The sequence below is a fragment of the Mirounga leonina genome, unplaced genomic scaffold (genome assembly GCF_011800145.1).
Source record: "Mirounga leonina isolate KUSES-001 unplaced genomic scaffold, KU_Mleo_1.0 Mir_174, whole genome shotgun sequence".
Classification (NCBI taxonomy): domain Eukaryota; kingdom Metazoa; phylum Chordata; class Mammalia; order Carnivora; family Phocidae; genus Mirounga; species Mirounga leonina.
This window is the reverse complement of record NW_023270451.1, coordinates 14,172,254-14,193,465: the sequence shown is the minus strand read 5'-3', so window position 1 is coordinate 14,193,465 and position 21,212 is coordinate 14,172,254. Positions and strand designations below refer to the sequence as shown.

At 35.5% G+C, this 21,212-nt stretch overlaps 1 pseudogene; it reads left to right on the top strand.

Moving 5' to 3' along the window:
* The first annotated feature begins 15,299 nt into the window (after positions 1 to 15,299).
* The window catches only part of LOC118021268, a 47,668-nt pseudogene continuing 41,755 nt past the window's right edge, over positions 15,300 to 21,212 (top strand).

The following is a 21,212-nucleotide window of genomic DNA, read 5'->3' as shown; positions in this document are numbered from 1 at the left end:
TTTTTTTTTTTCAAAAATTATACCTAATGGTACCATGCCTTATCTCATCGTATTGTCCAGAACTTCTAAAACAGTATTAAATACTAATGCTGCTATTAGCTTTGGACTTCAATGAGATGCTTCTAATATTTCACTTTATAGTATGGGGTTGTTTGCTCTTCAGTGACTGTATCTTTTACCAAGTTTACCATTTGTAGAATGTTTTAAAGCTTGTTAAAACTTGTTTGTCGTTTGGTTGATTCTTTGTTGTTTTTTAATTTTTAAGAAAGAGAGAGAGCATGGGGGAGGGGCAGAGAGAGAGGGAGAGAGAATCTTAAGTAGGCTCCGCACCCAGCATGGAGCCAGACACAGGGCTCCTTCTCAGTACCATGACATCATGACCTGAGGCAAAATCAAGAGTCAGATGCTTAACTGAATGAACCACCCAGGCACCCTGATTCATTGGTTTGAAACAAATATTCTGCTATTATTCTTTTATAAAACAGTGATATATAATTTAAAAATATTGAAAATATTAATATATTTTTTAAAAGGCGTTTTATAATAACTATGAATTTTTAGGATAAAACCTATTTGGTGACACATAATTCTCTTTTATGTATTATTTGGAATTTTTTAGTGATTTATTTAAAATTATATCCATATTTTGGTTTTAAAATGAGCTATGCTTTTCTTTTTTGTGTGATATATTTCAGATATTGGTACCAGGATTATTATGTTTTTGCAAAACTAATTAAGAATCGTTCCATCCTTTTTAATGTTCCGGAAGAGCTTAAATATCAAAATTATCTGTTACTGAAAGCTGGAATGATACCATGATTGATTTCTTATTTTACTCCTTGTTCTAAGCCAGCCCAAACCTCCACAGTTGAAGTTAGAGTAGAAAGACTAGGTACTGAGATCACTCCAAACCCAGGCCAACTCATTTAAGGCACAAGGGGAGAGACACTTTTCCTTTCCTTATTTATCATCCACGCAGCAATATCAATAAGTTAGTAGAAGTGAAGTAGAATGAATTACATCTACATGATTTACTAACTACTCACCCCTGACAAGAGCCAGTGAGAGAAGCAACTAGTCTGCCGTGTCTCATGTACTCTCGAGCATACATTCTGTGATACATACCTTTATAAAAAACCTTAAAGTACTCCTTTTCATTCTTCTTTTGACTCCATCTTTGGTTTACATCCAGTATTCCTTTCCAGAATTCCTTCCTGGCTGGCCTTTGGTGTGCCCAAGTTTGGCCCCCAGGACTGCCTACTTCTACACCCAAATTAGGGTTGGAAATCCATCTTGTGTTTTAGTATGCAATTATATGAAGGGTTTGGTGGTTCCAAATCAGCTCATTTGAAAACTGCCAAGTCTTTATATGATGATAATCCTAAAGTTAATGTCAATTTTCTTCAAAGTGAGTATTAGTCATATTGAGTTTCTGTGATTATATAAAGGACCAAACATTAACTTTCCATTACTTACTAAAGTAAACCAGTTAGTGTTAAATTGATCTTCTAATATTTCATCATTGTTGTAACTTTCTGTGGGTTTTGTTTTTTGTTTTCTGTTTGTTTTAGCTTTCATTTTCTTTTTTCTTATTTTGGAGGGGGATGCAAACTGGTTTTTCTGATTGCTAACTCTACCCTTTGCTACTATATGATTTATGATTACACTTGGATACACAAATTTCTAGTCAGTTTTAATTCTACAGATTCATCTGTAAATTCATCTGACATGAGGAAAATTTTTGTTATTTAGCACTGGGTCATTTGCAGATTCTAACTTGTCCCACTTTCTAATCCTGCATGTTTGGTTTTATTGAAGGTAACAGACTATTCTCCAGAATTGTTTTGTCTCCTCTATTTTTAGTTTCCTTTCTCTTCATCATCAAAGTCCATGTTTCCTCTCTTCTACCTTTTCCTCCTCCTCCTCCTTTTTCTATGTTTGCTTATATTGTGTCTTATGGCCTTTTTACTTTCATTTCTTGCCTTTCCAAAGAAAAGCCTGAAAACAAACTATGTCTTTCTGATCAGTTGGCAAATAGAACACTGATGGAATGGAGCCTTTCATTCTTCTCTGTTATCTTTTCTTCTTGCTCTTTAAAGGCAGATTCTCTGTGGCTTTTTCTTCTCCTGCCATTTCTTCTTCTTGCATTTATACATTCGAAGCCCTTCAGTTACTTGAAGCATTTAGGAGACTAGACTCCATGCTTCCGAATTAGCCAGGTTTTATCACAGTACCATCCAGGCACCTAAGATGATACAGTATATGGAAAAATACAAAATGACAACATTTTTCTACTTTAAACTAAGATTAATATGTCCCATAGTTAAATATACTTTTTTTATTTTAGTCACAATATTTCAAAATTGGCCTATGACTGCTTCTTGTTTTATATACATTTCTCATTACCATGCTTTTGTTTTTCTACTTGATTTTCCTTTTCCTTTGGCTTTATAAGCAAGCATAATCATTGATACAATGTTAACTGTATGTATATATGAACTACATCATCTGGAAATGTCTTAGCGAAGTGATTTTCATGTTACTGCTTTTTCTCATCAGCAATATTAACAGACAAACCTAATTTATGGAAGTAGATTGGTTTATTTTGACATTTTGATGGAATAACTTCAAATATTTTTGAACCAGGAAATGTCAGTGTTTAATAAATGGGCTCAGTGAGATGTTTTCCTGGAGTGGTTTCTCATTTCTAATTATTTATTGCCAACAATTTAAAATACTTAAATCCAGAATGATTCAGGACTTTACATTTATCCCCTTCATTTACAAGAGGACTGTAGCTAAGATTACAAAAGATAAAAGTTCTAATGTTCATTTAAGCATATCAAAGCTTTTAAAATGATTATATATTTGAAAAGCCATTTGGATGTCATTAAAAATGAAACTGAAGCTATGAAAATTGAAAAAAGAAAAATCCAACAGGCAAGCATTATTTTAAGTATCTTTTAACTCCACCTAGTGTAGACAAAACTGTATGCCCAAGGTTCCATCTAAAATACTTGAAGTGTGGGGCGCCTGGGTGGCTCAGTTGGTTGAGCGACTGCCTTCGGCTCAGGTCATGATCCCAGGGTCCTGGGATCGAGTCCCATATCGGGCTCCCTGCTCGGCGGGAGGCCTGCTTCTCCCTCTCCCACTCCCCCTGCTTGTGTTCCTGCTCTCGCTGTCTCTGTCTCTGTCAAATAAATAAATAAAATCTTTAAAAAATAAATAAATAAATAAATAAAATAAAATACTTGAAGTGTAAGAGAGTTTAATCACAGAATAAAGAAAAGTTCATCTCGTTCATGATTTTATTTTCTCCCATTTCATGTTTTTGATTATATTTAGCATTTACTAATAAAAATGTGTAATTTCTAAAAAAAAGAAAATCAATAAATGAGTGATAAAACTGAAGAATGTCCACTTCTTTCCTGGACTCTTTGAATGCAAATAGATTTTCCAAATAATCGAAGTACCTCATTAGTTACTAACTACTACCATCTCATTTACCAGAGGCATCATGGATAAATTACTTAGTATCTCCACACCTCATGAGACAGCAACAAAATGTGGGATTTTAATTTGGAATTACAAGCAATAGAAACATATTATCTTAATTTCAATATTTATTACTTATCTAGTTGTTACTGTTTTAAAGTCAATAATGAATTATGACACAGTAAATATTGCATTTTTTAGAGGGGGGAGGGGTAAAGGGAGAGGGAGAAACTTAAGCAGGCTCCATGCCCAGTGTGCACCTGGCTTGATCTCACAACACTGAGATCCTAATGTAATCCAAAAGCAAGCGTCAGATGCTTAACCCACTGAGCCACCCAGGCACCTTGCACACTTTTTTAATTGAAACAACTAATATGGTTCCAGAGAGAAGTATTCTTTCCATTGTTTGTTTCTTTTTCATAGAATAATAAAATCTCAGAGTTAGAGGGAGTCTTAAAAGGCTTCTAACTCAACCCAGTCCCTAGTGTGGCTGCCTCCTTTTTCAGTAACTCTATCAGCTAAACTCTGATCTATTTCTGAGAAATAAAGCATACTACTTCCCAGTGCAGCTCATTTCTACATTGAATTCTGCTATTTAGTAAAAAAAATATATATATTTCTATATTGAGCTGAAATATTTTTGAAATATTAGATTAATTTTCCAAGATCTTTTATTTGGAATTAAGTAGACAAAGATCACTCAATAATAATGAAACAAAAGCAAAAAACCACAATGAATTATTAAACATAAAAAATAAAATTGGTAAAAAAATAACATTCAGATTTGGTTTTATTTGAAGGGGTGGAGGATAGTATACAATAGAATTTTTTGAGTAGTTACTATATGAAGAGTGCTATGCCAATTATTATAAACATAGACACAACAATATAATTTTAATTTAACTTTATTCTCTGAAACTCAATATAATTTCTGGCACTGAGCACTTACCTTCCTGACTTAGAAACTTAATCTCTTTTTCAGTATAAATATAGTCAAATTCAATGATTTTGAAGACAAATAAATAATGCAAGCTTGCTAGAGTGTAAGCTTCAAGAGGTCCAGGATCATTTTTGTTTGTTTTAAGATTTTATTTATTCATTTTAGAGACAGATAAAGAGAGAGAGAGAGAATAAGGAGAGGAGCAGAGGGAGAGGGACAAACAAACTCCATGCTGAGCATAGAGCCCCACACAGGGCTCAGTCTCAGGACCCTGAGATTATGCCCCGTGCTGAAATCAAGAGTCGGATGATTAACCCACTGAGGCACCTAGGCACCCCAAGAAGTTCAGGATCTTAATTTTTTTGTCAGTGAACGGCATAAAAGTTACTGAATGCATAGTACTGAATGAACTAAGTTAAAATTTCAGAAAAATTCCCAGTCCCCTTCTCATTGCCAGAAAGATGTCCACATTTCAGTGTTCATCTGCCTTAGTCTTATGCTGGCATATCATGCAATGTAATTAACTCAGCTATTTCTCTAGTTTACCCACCTCCCATTAATGGTCTAAAATATAAGCATAGTTCATAACAATAACCACCTACATTAAGAAGAAAGATCCTAAATAAAAAAAAGTCATTCTACTCCTTAAGGAACTAGAAAAAGGAACAAATTGAGCCCAAGCCTCTCTTAGCAGAAGAGAGGGAACAATGAAAATTAGAACAGAAATAGATGAAATAGAGACCAGAAAAACAGTAGAAAAAATTAACCAAACAGTTGATTCTTTGAAAAGATAATCAAAACTGACAAACTTTTTGCTAGACTAACCAAGACAAAATGATAGAGGACACAAATCAGCAAAACTATAAATGAAAAAGGGGACATTGCAACTGATACCACAGAAATACAAAGAATCATAAGAGGGTACTATGAATAACTGTACACCAACAAACTGGACAACCTACAAGAAATGGAACAATTCTTAGAAACATACAACTTACCAAGAATGAATCAGGAAAAAATAGAAAATCTGAATAAGCAATTACTATTAAGGAGATTGAATCAGGGGAAAAAAAAAAAATCTCCCAACGAAGAAAAGTCCAGGACCAAATGGCTTCATTAGTGGATTTTACCCGATACTTGAAAGAGAATTAACACCACTTCTTCCTACACTCTTCCAAAAATCAAAGAGGAGGGAACACTTCTAAACTGACTTTATAAGGCTAGCATTATACTGATACCAAAGTCAGATAAAGACACTACTAGAGAAGGAAATATATGATACCCTGGTGAATATAGATGCAAAATTCTCAACAAAATACCAGAAAGCCTAATTTAGCAGCACATCATTCACCATGATCAAGTGGGATTTATTCCTGGGATGGAAGGATGGTTTAACATATGCCCCTGTGTGGGGCTCTATGCTCAGCACGGAGTCTGTTTGTCCCTCTCCCTCTGCTCCTCTCCTTACTCTCTCTCTCTCTCTTTATCTGTCTCTAAAATGAATAAATACATCACATTAATAGAATGAAAGAAATGAATTATATGAACATCTCAATACATGCAGAACAAGCATTAGATAATATTTAACAACCATTCATGATAAATACTCTTCAAAAATTGGGCAGAGAACAAGCATATCTCAACATCATAAAGGCCATATATGACAAGCTCAACAGTAACATCATAATAGTGAAAGATTGAAAGCTTTACTTCTAAGATCAGAAATAAGACAAGATACCTACTCCTACCACTGCTACCACATGGTACTAGAAGTCCTATCTAGATCAATTAGACAACAAAAATAAATAAAAGGTATCTAAATCAAAATGGAAGAAGTAAATTGTCTCTACTTGACATGATTTTATATAGAAAATATATAATGTATTTGAATATATATGATAATAAATCATAAATATATATGATTTTATATAGAAAATTCTAAAGCTTCAATCAAAAACTGTTAGAACTATCAACAAATTTAGTAAAGTTGCAACATACAAAATCAGTTGCATTTCTACATATTAACAATAAATTTTCTGAAAAAGAAAGAATTCAATTCCATTTACAATAGTATCAAAACCAATAAGATACTTATGAATGAGTTTTAAACAAGGAGGTGAAAGATCTACTCTGAAATCTATAAAATACTGATTAAACTAATCAAAGAAGTCATAAATGGAAAGGTATCTCGTGTTCACGGACTAAAAGAATTAATATAGCAAAAATGTCAGTAGTATCTAAGCCATCCATAGATTCATTGTGATCCCTATAGACATTCTAATGGCATTTTTTACAGCAAAAGAAAAAATATTCCTCAAATTTATATGAAACCACAAAAATCCCAAATAGCCGAAGAAATCCTGAGAAGAAAGCAGGAGGCAACACACTTCCTGAGTTCAAGCTATACTAAAAAGCTCTAGTAATGAAAACAGTACAGCATTGGCATAAAAGCAGACAAATAGAACAGTGGAACAGAATTAAGAGCCCAGAAATAAACCCAGGCATGTAGTCTATTAATATTTAACAAAGGAGCCAAGAAAAATCAATGGAGAAAATGCAGTCTTTTCAATAAATGGTGCTAAGAAAAGTAGATAGTCACATGGAGAGAAATGAAACTTGACCCGTATCTTATACCACTCCCCCAAATTAACTAGAAATGTACAAAAGACTTAAATGTAAGACCAGAAACCATGTAGCTCTAGAAGAAAACATAGGAATAAAGCTCCTTGACATGGGTCTTGGTAAGGATTTTTTGGATATGACACAAGCAACACAATAAAAAAATGAGACTACATCAAACTAAAAAGCTTCTGCACAGAAAAATAATGATCAATAAAGTGAAGAGATAAACCATGTATCTGATAAGGGGTTAATATTCAAAATATATAAAGAATTCAACTCAGTAGTGAAACTTGCCTCCCCCTAAAAAAAAAAAAAATTAAAAAATAAGCAAAGGACCTGAATAGAATTTTTTTCCCCCTAAGAGGATGTATGAATGGATAACAGGTACATGAAAGGATGCTCAACATCACCTGTCATTAGGGATATGCAAATTGAAACCCCAATGAGATACCCCCTCACACCTGTTAGAATGGTTATCCAAAAGACGCTAAGAGATAACAAACACTGGCATGGATGTGGAGAAAAGGAAACCCTTGTGCTCTGTTGATGGGATTGTAAAATGGTGCAGCCATTATGGAAAACAACATAGAGGGTCCTTAACAAATTAAAAAAAGAACTATCATATGGTCCAGCAATTCTGCTTCTGGGAATACATCGAAAGGAAAGAAAAACACTAACTCAAAAAGATATCTGAACTCCCACGTTCACTGCAGCATTTTTTTACACTAGCCAAGAGATAGACACAAGATAACTGTCCATTGATAGATAAATGGATAAAGAAGTTGTGATACAGAATGGAATGTTATTCATCCATAAGAAAAACAAGGATATCCTACCCTTTGTGACCATATGGATGGACCATAAAGGCATTATGAAAAGTGAAATAAGTCAGAAAAAGACAAAAACTGTATGATCTCACCTATATGTGAAATCTAATGAAACAAACAACACCAAACTCACAGAAAAAGAGATCAGAGTTGTGTCACCAGAGGCAGGGGGTGGGGAGATGGGGAATTGCAGGATGGTGGTCAAAAGGTCAAAAGGTACACATTTTCAGGTTAAGGGTTAAGTTTAAGTACTAGGGACGTAACATACAACATGATGACTATAGCTAACGCTGCTATATGATATATAAGAAAATTGTTAAGAGAGTAGATGCTAAGAGTTCTCATAACAAGGAAAAATTATTTTTATTTTCATGGTATCTATATGAGAGGATAGATGTTAAGTAAACTAATCGTGATAATCATTTCACAATATATGTAAATCAAACTATCATGCTGTATGCCTTAAACTTACACATTGATGTGTGTCAATTATTTCTTAACTAAAGTGGAGAAAAACATAAGCATATTATTGTTTCATCCAGACAGGATGTTCCATTTTGTACTCCAGGCTGACAATTTGCTTTCTGTCAACTTTAAGACCTCGTACAGAGTTGTCTGGCTCTTTCTCTTTCAGATCATTTATCTTCTCTTACTGGAGCAGAGCTAACATATTTAGTTCCTCACACCATACTGGACACACAGTTATTAGTGGGGCTTTTCTCGGGCCCATCTCCCAGAGAAGCAGCACATTGGTGAAAACCACAGAAATGTGATGTGACTTCTTAGTTAAACCAGCTAGAATAGATGAATCCAAAGCTACATTATGCTTGAAAGTTCTAGGGTTCTATGGGAGTTCCTATTCTATAGTATGTCCTACTATTTTTTAAAAAGTAGCCCTACCAGGTTTTCCCCTTCTATTTCCGACTAGTATTTAGTTATTTTACCTACTGTATATATAGCATGAAGATCTTGAGAAAAATTGATATCTTGCATATATAGACAGATGGAATAAAATAATTTCAAATAACTTAGGTTACCAACTGTAAATTTATAGAGAAAAAAATATTTTTAACATGGAAACCAATTTTTTAGTTATACTTTAAGGTAAAGACATTATATATTTCATATCTAGTGGTCTAAAACAAGGCCTGAGAAAATTACTCCATTTGAAGGTAAAAGGTAGGATAGGAAGGTAAGCCTCATAGGATCCACTGGGGGGAAATGAAATTCTCGGGATTCTTACAGTTGCACAAAGAATGGGGCCCAATTTGTCAAATGTATTCCTTCAGAGACCAGTCCTCACCTTAAAAGACCTTGATACTCTGATGAATTCAAACCTAAAATAGGTCATAATAAAATTGCAGGTATTCTTGTGAGAGTTTATTTTCTCAGCACATAATAGTTGGCATCTCATAGTGAAATACAACTCTTAAAGCTTGCACTGGTTTCTGGAAGAAATGGACACATTGGAGACTTTACTAATTATCTACTTTTCCTATCTGATTATTTCAAATCCTTTTTGGAAAGTGACAGTGTTTAAATTATAATATGATTTTGTTTGTTGATATCTTAGTGTATTCTATATAAAATCTGTAACACACTTTAAAAAATTTTCATTAACACAGTGATTATCCTTCTAACACCAAACCAGATTTCCTGCTAAGCTGTCTGGCTTACCCTAACTTTTCAAAGTCTGCTATGCTGTCATGGGAGTGAGTGTCCATGACACTCATTCTTTAGAGAGCACAAAGCTCATTTTCTGAAATTAAAGACCTTTTAAGACAAATGTAAATTCCTCCCTTTTCTCCCCACCCCCTTGTCTCTTTCTTTCCCTCTCTCTCTTTCTAATGCTGGTTAGATCTTTTCCAAATATTTGAGCATATTTTTAAAAGGAGAACATGTGACGTAAACTTTTTGGCTATTTCAATTACACCATTATAGTTCAATGATTTCTATATCTTGAGTGAGGAAGCAACTGCTAAAACCAGTACAAGTTTCTGTAATGTGAAAGAAATTTGTTTGTAGAAAGGAAAACTTTTTGTGTCCCTTTCATACCTATGGAGGAGAAAAAAGGGTTTAAGGGAATGACTTTTTACTAGAACTACAGATATAAAGGGAAAGGAATAAGAGAGTCATTAATGCAGTGTATTTAGGCTAGTTGTTCTCAGACTTCAGTGTACATCAGAATCACCTAGAAGAGGCGTTGGTAGAACACAGATTGCTGAGTCCCATCCCCAGAGTTTCTCATTCAGTAGGTCAGGGATGAGTCTCGAAAATGTGTTTTTAAAGGGCTTTCAGGTGAAGCTGATACTTTTGTTCCAGGGATCATGTTTTGAAAACCAGCGATATAGGTTCCAGTCAAAGAAATCTATGATGTAGTTCCTAGTGTTTTAGGTATATCTGTTGTAAATACTAAGGAAATACTGATTTATATGAAAAGGATTTGATGGCTTACTTTACATGCAAAGTTTTCATCATTTGGGGATTGCACGGTAGGTGAATAATCCAGGTTTATTACTTTTTCATCTTTTATTCTATTGCCATTTGATGATTTTTAGTTTTATTCTTATCTAATTCCAATGGAGGAAAGCAGTTATACAAATCCTTGCATAAGATTAATTAATAGATAATCTGAAAGCCAGTTTGGCTGCATTGGTTTATTGTAAAATATTTGTCCGTATAATGACCTTTAATCAGTGAACAGAGAAAAATGGCTGTATGTCAGAGATATTTTAAAGTCACATTTGAAAAAGAGACTTTCTGTCTCTCTTTCAAAGAGACAGAAAGAGACAAGGGGATGGGGAGAAAAGGGAGGAAGAAACAGAGAAAGAAAGATAATATTCCTCAAATTAGCTACCTGGAATGGCTAACTCAAATTAATTGAATTAATAACATGCTAACATATTGTCTACTTTTTTAATACTGTCATTGTGTATCATCAGTGACAGTATAGCTTTTCAAATAATGATACATTTTTGCTCATAAAATTAAAAAAAATGTTTAGTTATACACTAAACATTTTAACATTTTGTCCTGAGTTCCTCTTGGCATGATCTATCCCACTGAGTTGGTCCATTACGTTTTTGTGGGCTGATGAATACTGTATAATTCTATGTGGATTCCACCAATGCACAGGCATTTTGCACTGGAGGCACACCAGATCCAAGTATGTGTGCTTTGCCTTTTATGATCTGTGAGTAGTACAAAGTCCAACTGGATTCCAGGCTATAAACACGCAAAACAAAGACTGGGAAAAACTAATCTTGTCTCTGAGCGAAGAAATATCTGAACACATGGGAGCTCTTAGCTTATTTCTACCCATTTGCAGAGCACATCGCTTAGTCCATTTGTGAAAAAGCAATACATAAGAAAGGATTTGATATTTTTATTTAAATAGTTCTTTTTTTGACAGTCAGCACTTGCTGAATGTTAACTGAACGCTTGTAAGTGGTTGATCTGGCAAATTATCAAATAGTTTTAAAAACTGGCAATTCAAAAGTTCAACAAATGGTATCATCATTTTTCTATAGCCTGAAAATGCCAATTGACTGCAGGTAAAGTTATTTGGAAATATAGTTTAAAATAACGTATTTATATGGAAGTCTAATTGTATAGTAACATATACAATCTCTTGATAAAATTCTCTCTTCTACATTGAAGAAGCATGAGGTACAGAATGTTATAACTTTTCCTATAAGGGTTTCATGAATCATGGTAATAAGCACATAAATCATTAATTCATTTATTTTTAGGTCTGAAAAAATAAAAGAGCAGTATTTGTTAAATTTTAATTTCCATCCTCTCCATGAAGAGGTAAGCAAAGTTTATTTGTTGCTTTTGTGGTGTGTTTTTTTTTTTTTTTTTGGTCTGAATATCATATAATCCTTTTAACAGAATCTTCACATACTGAAAAGTTTTTGGAGTTGTATTCAGTAATGTTAAGCCCTCCAAAATTAGCCATCACTTCCCAGTCATTTAGTGAACTATTCCATTCTGGGGTTTCAGCCAGTCAAACAGGAAAGATCCTAAGTATGAAGTAGAGAAATTGAGGTCAAAAGGTAGTTGACAGGGAAAGGAAAAAAAAAAAAAAAAAAGGTAGAGCTACAAAAGAGTCCCTGTCAAGGAGAAAGTGTTCAGATGTACACCTATTAAAAACCATGGCTTGATCTGATTTCATCTTTCATTCAGGAATGGCATGAAGGAAATGTTACTAATCTCAAGAAATACCCAACTGTAGGTCCCCATTTTATGACATCCTGGCGTCAGTTAGTGTATTGGATAACCTGGTAATGCTCTCCGGTTCTTTTCTCTCTTTAGACCGAAATGTATAAACTGCCCTTTGTTTCCACACAGTCATTCCACTGTTTGGAACTTCTGGTAACACTAAAGTTCATTCCCTTGTGGTAATTGATACATCAGACCCACAAGCCACTTTCTACCATATATACTTCAAGTATCACTGTAGATCAAAACATATAGTAAGTAAAAGGATAAATGTGCCTGGTGTTTGGAAATGTAAAATTTATTCACTTTAACCACCCACTCCCCAATTTCCTCTCAAGGCAGACTTTTAAGGGCCATTTTGAGCCCACTTTTTTTTTTTTTTTTACTCTTCTCAGAAGAACTTGTTTTCCTTGTTGAAAGAGAAGAATGACTTTTGCAGATTTTTTTCCCATAGGAAAAGGAAATATGAGAAAACATATTCAATATATAGAAAATAAGATAGAAATATAAATGAAATGGAGAAAAAGCATTTACCTGACAGCAACACAACATAACGTTGGAAAATAGCCGTTGAGCAACACACGACTCACAAACACTGACAGAAAAAAATTTTTTGAAGATTTTATTTATTTATTTGACAGGAGAGAGACAGCCAGAGAGGGAACACAAGTAGGGGGAGTGGGAGAGGGAGAAGCAGGCTTCCCGCTGAGCAGGGAGCCCGATGGGGGGCTCAATCCCAGGACCCTGGGACCATGACCTGAGTCGAAAGCAGATGCTTAACGACTGAGCCACCCAGGTGCCCCAATAGAAAATTATTTTTAATAGAAATGATGACAATCATAACTGTATGTTCATACACTACATAATTGGATATATACTAAAGAGTTCTTAATTTCCATTCCGGTGGTTTTTTCTAGTTAGCCATGGGCCAGCCCAGGCTAAGGTAAACGGCCTTCACTCTCCCTCCTTAACTGTGATATCCAGATAATGGCAATTGCTGTGCTTACTATTCAAATTCATGGTGACAATGTGATGAGAAGATGATATATATGCTTTCAGGACCTTCATGTGTTATTTAAACATATAGTGTTTTTCATATGGTCTATTGTCCTAACCCCAGTATCTTAATTAGATGTATTAATACAGCATACATTCATTCATCATTTATTCAATGAACATTAATTGACTACCTCATCGGAAAAATTTGAATGAATGTGTCCACTGATAGAGTATTTCCAAGACAGGTGTGAAAGTATTGAGCTTTACTTTATGTTCCTTTTTCTAAGTTTCTCAGAGGAAGAAGAGAAGCAAACAGACACATGATACACTACTCGATTGTTTGAATGGGAACTTTCAGTAGGAGGGAACTTCCAAGGAACTCATTTTGAAAATGAAATAGAATGAAAACAAATAGGGAAAGAACAAACGATAATGTCAAGTGGAGGTCCCATATAGGAGTGGAATGGTAAGAAGAATAAAGAATCTGGTATTTCTGGTGCAATTTCCCCACTTGTAACAAGATGTGTAGGATACTGTACTATTACCTCTTTCGCTGCCAAAGTAGCTCTCTAATATTTACTGATTCCCAAGAATATAAATTACACGCAGAGGCAATATGTGCAGTGGTTCAGAGCACAAGCTATAAGGCAAGGTTATCTGTGCTTAAACCTTGGTGCTGTTGCTTCTGGCTCTGTGACACTGAGAAAATTACTTAAATTCACCATGCTTCCATGTCTTCATCTGCAAAGTGGGCGTGATTAGAACCCCTATCTTGTCAGATTTTTGTGAGGATGAAATAAATTTGTCTGGGAAGTACTTAGAAGAGCACCTTGTACACTATAAACACCATATAGCTATTAAATAGTATTCTTATCTTCAACATGCTTTCTTTAGAGTCTCTAAATGACAAACACTATACATTAATTGATCATCAGATAGATTATCTGTAATTAAAACCATCCTAGAAAATTTAAGCCACAAATAATAATAATAGTAACAACCACCATATATATAGAAAGATTAACTTTGTCTGGAACTGTCCTAAATTTGTTGCAGGCTGCAGTGAATTACCATCTCAGCCTAGGGAGTTACTATAATTATTCCCATTCTGCATATTAAAAACCTGAGGCATCTTGAGATAAACTAACTTACATAAGGCCATACAGCTGGGTTGAGCAGTGGTTTGAATACAGACACTTTGTCTCCAGAGCTTGCACTGCTAACTTGTAGTGTTTCTGAGAGTAAAGATTTATATCTGTGGTAATTTAAAGCTACTTAAAATGTTAACAAGAACATCCATTTTCTCTAATATTCTGGATAAACAGAATTTTATTACACATACTTTTAATGCATCATTAAGTTTTCTAATAAATTTTAAATCCTGAGCTATTCTAATAGTCCTGCACAGTAAATTGTATTAATAGATTTGCCACCAGATGGCAAACTTCGCTAAGAAGTGCTCATTCTTTTCAGGTGCAGAGACGTCATTAGGTACTTCACAGTAGAGTCAGGAGGGAGAAAGAAAAAAAAAAAAAAAAAGATGAGTAGCCTTGTGTGAGTGTTTTACAGAAATATAGTTAATCTTCATTTAAAAATGCTCATTCTTGGCAGAAAACAAGCAACAATATTATTCAACTCATGCATTCAAAGCTATGCCTTTTGTTTCTCTTGAGTAAAAGCATTGCTTCCTGTTTTATATATTCAATATTCTCTCAAGATCAAAGCTCTCGGCCTGACTTTGTGATGCTTTCTCATGAAATATTTTGATTATATAGAGATTATCTATCCCCTGGGAAAAGCACTCTTTCAATGTACCTATCCATATGGGTGCTTTGGACTGACATAAACATTTGCATTTGAACTGTTCTGTGGCCTGTCAACATCACCATGGCCCATCAACACTGTCAGGGCATTAGCAGAAGACTAAACACTGGAACAAAATCCTTGATAAGTTAGACGGACTAACTCTGAACCTAGGAAAATGGTCCTTTATGGGCAGATTCTGAGGGCGAATCCCATGTACAAAATAACTAAAAGTTTGACCTGTAGGTTCAACGCTATTAAAAATGGAATGAAAACACTATGAGGCATAATATAAAATACACCTTTCATATTATCAAAGTAGAATCGATTTTTCAAACTCCAGTTCTAATAGGATTCCAAAGCCTTGCTTGCACGAGAAAAAGTTGGGCATGGTTGAAGAAGATTTTCATGTGGAAGTCACAACCGTGAGTGATAGCATCTGTTCAGAGAGCTGACAGTTCTCTTTAAACCACATAGAACAATTCCCAGACAGCTACAGGACCGTCCTTCTATGAGCGGTGAGGTCAAGGAAAAGTCATGTGTGGCTCAAACTTTCTCACCCCAGAATCCGAGAGCCTAAATCTACAGAGCTCACAGCTCTGGCCAGCTCTAAAGTGGAAAATGGATTTGAGAGATTAAACCCGTATCTCTTGTGTACGAAGGCAAGGAACTAAATTCAGGACTACTGGGTTGGCTGTGAGATTGGAATGCTCAAACCAAAGCCAGTAGACCATAATCTAAGGGCTGAGGTCTAGACCTTAAGACACTTTGTTGTTGTTGTTACCCCTTAGGAGGGAGAATGAGGTTTTAAGATGCAAAGTTTTTTATATACACTTTTTAAAAAGATTTTATTTATTTTAGAGAGAAAAAGTGGGAGGAGGAGCAGAGGAAAAGGGACAAGTAGACTCTATGCTGAGTGTGAAGCCGGATGTGGAGCTCAATCCCAGGACTCTGAGATCATGACCTGACCCGAAATCAAGGGTCAATTGCTTAATCCACTGAGCCACCCAAGTGTCCCTCAAAAATAAATGCATCAAAATGTTTCTACATTTGAATATAGATAGGCATTGGCCACCCAGAGAGACTGTTGGGGGTCAGCTGCTGGGATAGTTGTTAAAATAAGAGGCAGCCAATATTTCATAGATTCAGAGTTCTTATGTAACTTGTAAAGTAGTAAATTTAATGGAACATTTCGAAATTTCTAATAATAATACTATTAAGAGTATGCCTGGATGAAGATTTAGGTTAGCCCTGGACACTGGCCCTTCCTGTGATCCTTGTGGTAAAGATTTGCCCAAATAGTGAATGGCATGCATTTGCTTCTTGCCATTTTAAGACATTTTAAGATTAATGGAAAAAGCAGAAGAAAAGTAGTATCTGGGCATTTCCACCAAGAACAACTTGTGAGATGTCCATTGACTGAAACACGAATTTGAATGGACCCCATTTGTCCAAGAATTTCTAGCCAGCATTCACTGCCTCTTTAACAGTTACTCATATTAAGATCGGTTGTTATGAAATCCTTTGCTAATATGAAGATGTAGTGACTAACATTTATATTTAAAAAATGGAAAGGACATATTTAAGACTGGCAGTGGGAGTGAGAGATACCTCTCTCTGTAAGTCAAGAAGGGGTTTCTAGATCCCCGTTGAGCACTCTTATGTCCAATGGTGCTGAACTACTGTTGGTATATGAGATTTCTATTTCTGCCCTGACAAAGAAAGCACACAGTTGGCACTTGGAGACAACACAACTTTGTTATCTCCCAGTTCTGTTGCTCTGAAGTCCAGTTGGCTGGTTTATCGGTTCTGAGTATTAAACAAGGCTGAAATCAGAATGAGGGCAGAGAGAGCCTCATTCTTTTCTGGAAGCTCATGGGGAGAATCCATTTCTGGTTTGCAGATTCAGTTTCATGTGGTTCTAGGACTGAGGGCCCCATTTCCTTGCCCGTTAGGTACTAGAATCCTTTCTCCATTCTCATGTTTCTCCCCTCCTCAGCCCATGACAATCAAGGTTTAGTCAAATCTTTCAAAAACCTCATCTCTCTCTCTCACTGACTCTTCTGCCTTTCTCTTCCACTTTTAGGGGTTCATGTGATTACACTGGGCCACTTGGATAATCGCTCTACTTTAAGGTCAGCTGATGAGCAAGCAGCCTTATATCCATTTGCCAAGTCCCTTTTGCCACATAACATGGCTACAGGGTACAGAGATTGGGGCATGGATATCTTTGGAGGACCATTAGTCTGCCTATCACACTAAGTTAAGTGCTATGACTGTATCTGATGAGAGAATTATCCCAACATCAAAAAACATGTTCTCATTGCTAGGTCTTTTTGTCTGTTTTGTTTTGTTCTAATGCTTATCTCTCTTGTTCTCACATATACTTATTAGAAATTCTAATTTAGAAAAACCATTTGGGAATCACTTGTACTTATCTAAGAATTTTGTAGACATATGTCTTCCAACCATCTTATTTGCAGTTAACACAGTGGGAGATTAAGTGAGTTTTCCAAGATCCCTAGCAAAAGAATGACACATTTGTTCCCAAAGAAAACAAAGCACTGATAGAATGAAAATGAAATCAGAACACACCGAAATGTCTCCTGGACAATTGCCTTGATCGTGACCCTTGTCCAACCAACACCTTCATAACTACAACAGGCAGCATCAATAGAACTTTGAAACTCGATGGCCTTGCATCATTCTAGAAGAGAAATAGAATTTGTAACAAAATTCATTTTAGCATTTGGTGAAAGTATAATTCAGGAGGCTTTGATGAATAATTCAAAAACTGGAAGAAGTACGTTTCATGGGGGAGCTGGGGGAGTTCAGATTAAGACAAAGCAAGCTGAGCAAATAACAACAGCAACAACAATAATAATGATAAGTAATTGCTAAAGAGGGTAAAGCTCATTTGACATGTCTAGGAAAGTGCTCAGTCAAGAAGAGACTTGAATGGGTGGGACACTAGTCTGAAGACAGAGAAGGGCAGGCTCAGGGGGTGAGGTAAGCTTTCTTCATCATTAGTCAATTGATCAAATAGCTGCATATTTTCGTGACATGAGAGAAGCCCAAAGTCACTAATACTAAAGTGTAGGCTTTTCTTTGAATATAATAATTATATTTTTTTCTCTCAAAAGGTTAGATGTTACTCCAAAAAAGACATACAAATGGCTAACAGAAACATGAACAAATGCTCAACATCACTAACCATCAGGGAAATACAGATCAAAACCACAATGAGATACCACCTTAGACCAGTTAGAACAGTAAACATTTATTTATTTGAATAAAGATTTTATTTATTTATTTGACAGAGAGAGAGAGACAGAGAGGGAACACAAGCAGGGGGAGTGGGAAAGGGAGAAGCAGGCTTCCTGCTGAGCAGGAGGTCTGATGCGGGGCTCAATCCCAGGACCCTGAGATCACGACCTGAGCCAAAGGCAGTCGCCCAACCAACTGAGCCACCCAGGCACCCCTAGAATGGCAAATATTAACAAAACAGGAAACAACAAGTGCTGGCAAGGATGTGGAGAAAGGGGGAAACTTTTGGTGGGAATGCAAGTTGGTATAGCACTATGGAAAACAGTTTGGAGGTTCCTCCAGATGTTAAGGATAGAGCTACCCTATGAACCAGCAATTGACCTACTGGGTATTTACCCCTAAGATACAGACGTAGTGAAAAGAAGGGGCATGTGCACCCCAATGTTCATAGCATTGTCCACAATAGCCAAACTGTGGAAGGAGCCCAGATGCCCTTCAACAGATGAATGCATAAAGAAGATGTGGGTCATATATACAATGGAATATTACTCAGGCATCAGATGAATATCCACCATTTGCATCATCATGGATGGAACTGGAGGGGATTATGTTAAGTGAAATAAGTCAAGCAAAAAAAGACAATTATCATATGGTTTCACTCATATGTGGAACATAAGCAATAGTATGGAGGACCATAGAGGAAGGGAGAGAAATCCAAAGGGGGAGAAATCAGAGAGGGAGATGAACCATGAGAGACTATGGACCCCAAGAAACAATCTGGGGGTTTCAGAGGGGAGGAGGGAGGGGATGGAGGGTGGGGGGATGGGGTAAAAAGGAGGGCATGTGCTGTGATGAGCACTGGGTGTTATACTTAACTAATGAATCATTGAACACTACATCAAATACTAATCATGTACTATACAGTGGCTAACTGAACATAATAATAAAAAAAAAAGGTTAGATGTTAGAATTGTAGTGGGAGAGACTTAGGTGGGTGATGTGGGTGATGTGGAGGATTCCAAGAAACTGAGCAGTACACTTTGACCGGATAGATCATTTTTTAAGAAAACTCAGATGAGCAGCTGCTTTTGAGCGGCTGGGAGGGAGACCACACTGCTTGCAACACCTTTTCTGTTTTACATTTGGGAACCTGAGAACAGTGTTACACGTCCCAACAAGTAAAGGCCACAAAGTGACTTCATGATGACAAAAACTGTGTAGATGCAAAAATCTATATGATTTCTTTACGTTTTTGTTATAATTTTCACAAACTAAAGTTAACTGAGATGAGAAAATTATTGAGGCAGTGGGTCACAGGACAGAAAGCAATGGACTGACAGCTGGAGTTCTCATATCAGCTCTGTCCCTATACTTTTTCTTCTTCTGTGTGTGTGTGTGTGTGTGTGTTCAGCTCCTTTCTCTCCACTCTCTTCATTGTAGATAAGCCATGCATTAGAAATACAATTAAATTCACTCATCACAGTCTGCATTTCATCTTGGATTCCCCATACATCCTGGTTGATTCTTAATTTGCATATGCTAATAGTCACTCTTTGTGGTGTACAGTTCTATGAGCTTTAAAAAATGCATATAATCATGCATCCACTACCATATTATCTCATCACATTTCCACCAACACCCAATGTTTCTTCCAGCTTCCCTTGTGTTTGTCCTACCCTCAATCCCTAGCATCTTCTGAGATATCTGTTTTTAGATTTTTGTTTATCTAAATTGTCATATAAATGGTATTATACAATATGCAGGTTTTTGGATCACTTTACTTAGTTTAAATGCTTAGGAGGATGATTACTGTGCCATAGTTTTACTTTACAAAGAAGCTGTCTAACTCTTTTCCCCAATATGGCACTTCCACCAGCAGTGAAGGACACTTCCAGTTGTTCCAGATCCTCACTTCCATATCTTTCTATCCACCTCTAGCGTTCTCAGGTTTTTGTTTTCAAAGTTTTAGCCATCCTGACAGGTTTGTGGTGGTATCTCATTGTGATTTTAATTTGCAATTTGTTAATGACTGTTTGTGTTGATATTAGTTCACGTACTTATTTGCCAACTATATATCTGTGGTGCAGTGTGTACTTAGATATTTGGCCCATTTTTTATTGGGTTGTTTTCTTATGGTTGAATGTTAAAAGTTTTTATATATTCTGGAAAAAATGTTATTTCCAGATATGTTATTTGCGAATATTTTCTTTCATTCTGTTACTTGTCTCTTCAGTCCCATAGAAGGTATTTCATAAAGCAGTTAAAAAAAAACTATAAAGTCAACTTTGTCAATTTTTTAAACTGACTATTTTTAGAACAGTTTAAGTTTCACAGCAAGACTGGGGGAAGATACAGAGTATTGACTTATTATTTGTACTTTTAAAAAACACTGGCAGTTTTCATTGGTTTTACAAGATATTTAATGGCTCAGATTCAACTTTAAAATAATATACCACTCCATATTTACTGTAAAGGCTTGACAACCATATAGCTCTCTGGATTCTATATGATATTGTTGTCCTGTCAGTACATTTTATATATATTATTAACACACAATGCATTTTTAGTATACTTACATAATTATCTTTTAGAACTTTCTTTAAAAAAGGAAGTAAATTTCATTTTATCTTCATTTATTCAACTTTTAATCCTCTGCATTCTTTGGATAGATGTAGGCTTCTTAAGAATGCTCTGTTTCATCTGCCTGCAAAAACTTTATTTAGAATTGGTTTTTAGGTGAGATCTGCTGGCAGTCAAGGTCTTTAGGTTTTGTTTGTGTGTTTGTTTCAGAAAGTGTTTATCTGCTCTCAAATGGTATTTCACTGGATTAGAATTCTGGGTTAATGTTCTTTCCTTTCTTTTTTCAGTACTTAAAAATGTCCCTTTATGATGGTCTAGTTTGCCTAGGTTTTTATGGAAGTCAATTGTAATTCTCATCCTTGTTACCATAGAGGTAATATGTGTTTTTCGTCTGGCTTCTTTTAAGATATTTTATTTGACTTGATTTTCAGCAGTTTGACTATAATAAGATATGC